General features: G+C 49.8%; 1 non-coding gene across 1 annotated transcript; it reads right to left on the bottom strand.

The window, feature by feature from the left end:
* Window positions 1-1882: 1882 nt before the first annotated feature.
* Window positions 1883-2081, bottom strand: LOC121002959. The gene has a single exon (XR_005779361.1). It is a non-coding gene; the product is annotated as a U2 spliceosomal RNA (small nuclear RNA).
* Between the last annotated feature and the right edge of the window lie 531 nt (window positions 2082-2612).

Genomic DNA, 2612 nt, shown 5'->3' with positions numbered 1-2612 from the left:
ATCAGGGAAATGTAGCGTCCCTGGCCACAAGCACTTGTCCATGTGTCAGTCGTTAGGTGGACCTTAGCAGTAACTGCGTTGGTCAGGGCACGTGTGATGTTAGCAGACACATGCTGGTGTAACGCGGGGACGGCACACCGGGAAAAATAGTGGCAGCTGGGGACTGAGCACCGAGGGACGGCCGCTGACATTAGGCCGCGAAAGGCCTCGGTGTCCACAAGCCTAAGTGGCAACATTTCAACCGCCAGTAACTTAGAAAGTTGGGCGGTTAGTGCCATGGCCTGAATAAATAGCAGTCAGTTACACACGTGTTTGTGTGTTTAAGGCCCAGTGCAGTTCATAGTGTCACTTCAGCGCCATTCATATCTGGTGTCACATTCAATTCCATTTAAAGAATAAAAAACAATTTTGGCTGAATAAATAGCAGTCTTTTACACACGTGTTTGTGTGTTTAAGGCCCAGTGCAGTGCATAGTGTTACTTCAGCGCCATTCATATCTGGTGTCACATTCGATTCCATTTAAATAAAAAAAACTATTTTGACTGAATAAATAGCAGTCAGTTACACACGTGTTTGTGTGTGTGTTTAAGGCCCAGAGCAGTGCATAGTGTCACTTCAGCGCAACTCATATCTTGTGTCACAGTAGCTTGCATGCATAGTACAACTTAACTAATTAAAAAAAAATGACAGGCAGAGGCAGGCCACCCCGCAGGGGCCGTCGTGGTCGTGGTGCTGTGATTCCCTTTGGCCCTAGACTAATGCCCAGTGTTCAGAGGCCACGTACCCTGAACTCGAAAAGTTCTGAGGACATAGTTGACTGGCTAACACAGGACACCCAATCTTCTACAGCTTCCGCTCGGAACCTTGACGCACCATCCTCCTCCAGCTCAGCTTTGGGCACCAAGTTACCACTCGCCCGCCTGCCACCACCACCAACACTAGCACTACAGCCCCTTCACTTGATCTGTCAGAGTGATGCGCAACCATTATTGCCAGAGGATGTAGATAACAGGGATATGTCTCAGTCAGGCAGCATTACACACATGGACGTACGGTGTGATGATGATGATGATGTTGTACCCGCTGCTGCTTCCTTTGCTGAGTTGTCAGATACAAGTGAAGCGGTTGATGATGACGATGTGTCCGTGGATGTCACGTGGGTGCCCGCTCGAAGAGAAGAAGAACAGGGGGAAAGTTCAGATGGGGAGACAGAGAGGAGGAGGAGACGAGTTGGAAGCAGGGGGAGGTCGTCGCAAGGAGCTAGTGGCACAGTCAGACAGCATGCATCGGCACCCGGGGTCAGCCAGACAGCACGCCAATCAACGCATGCTGTTGCCACCACCAGAATGCCGTCATTGCAGAGCTCAGCAGTGTGGCATTTTTTTTGTGTGTCTGCCTCTGACAACAGCGATGCCATTTGCAACCTGTGCCAAAAGAAACTGAGTTGTGGGAAGTCCAACACCCACCTAGGTACAACTGCTTTGCGAAGGCACATGATCGCACATCGCAAACGCCTATGGGATCAACACATGATGACAAGTAGAAGCAGCACACAAACTCAAAGCCACCATCCTCCTCCTGGTCCAGCATCTTCAGCCACATCAACCACTGCTGTCCTCCTTGCCCCCTCTCAACCATCCGCCACTCCGTCTCTCGCCTTGAGCAGTTCCTGCTCATCTGCCCACAGTCAGGTGTCTGTCAAGGACATGTTTGAGCGTAAGAAGCCAATGTCACAAAGTCACCCCCTTGCCCGGCGTCTGACAGCTGGCTTTTCTGAACTCTTAGCCCGCCAGCTTTTACCATACAAGCTGGTGGAGTCTGAGGCGTTCCAGGGGGACGTAACAGGGATTAAACTGATAAGAATAGAACAACATAACACACCACAACTATCTGGCGGCACATTAGATTGCACGCGCAGTGCCCCAAATTTGAAGTAGGAGGACCGACCAAGAATCTTTTTCCATCTCCCCGTTCCTAAAATCGATGCCATATACACGTCCCCTGATAGGGGACATAACAGGGATTAAACTGATAAGAATAGTACTACTTAACACAGCTTATAATAACGCAGAGAGAGGAATCTGAAGAAGAGGAGTCAGAGGAGGAAGGTGGCTTTGAGGAGGTGGAAGACCAACCACAGCAGGCGTCCCAGGGGGCTTGTTGTCACCTTTCGGGGACCCTTGGTGTTGTACGTGGCTGGGTGGAGGAAGAGACCTTCAATGACATCAGTGAGGACAAGGAACGGGACATGGCTTGCTTGGTATCCAACCTTGTGCAAATGGGGAGTTTGCGGTTGTGCAAATGGACTGTTTGCGGTTGTTTGCGGTGTGTTAAACAGGGAGTTTGGTCTGTCACTGTGAAGCGGGCATAACCGTTACACTACCTGATCGATACAACATCATACATGATGTTTTAAAGCACGTTATTCCAAACAATTTAGGAATGTTAGGTGATTTATGCCCTTTATGGATTAAAACCCGACTCTGCGTCAACTACGTAATTTTCCATGGGAGTTTTGCCATGGATCCCCCTCCGGCATGCCACAGTCCAGGTGTTAGTCCCCTTGAAACAACTTTTCCATCACTATTGTGGCCAGAAAGAGTCCCTGTGGG

This window comes from Bufo bufo, chromosome 5 (assembly GCF_905171765.1).
Source record: "Bufo bufo chromosome 5, aBufBuf1.1, whole genome shotgun sequence".
Taxonomy (NCBI): domain Eukaryota; kingdom Metazoa; phylum Chordata; class Amphibia; order Anura; family Bufonidae; genus Bufo; species Bufo bufo.
Note: the sequence above shows the minus strand (reverse complement) of the source record. Positions and strands in the feature narration are given on the sequence as shown.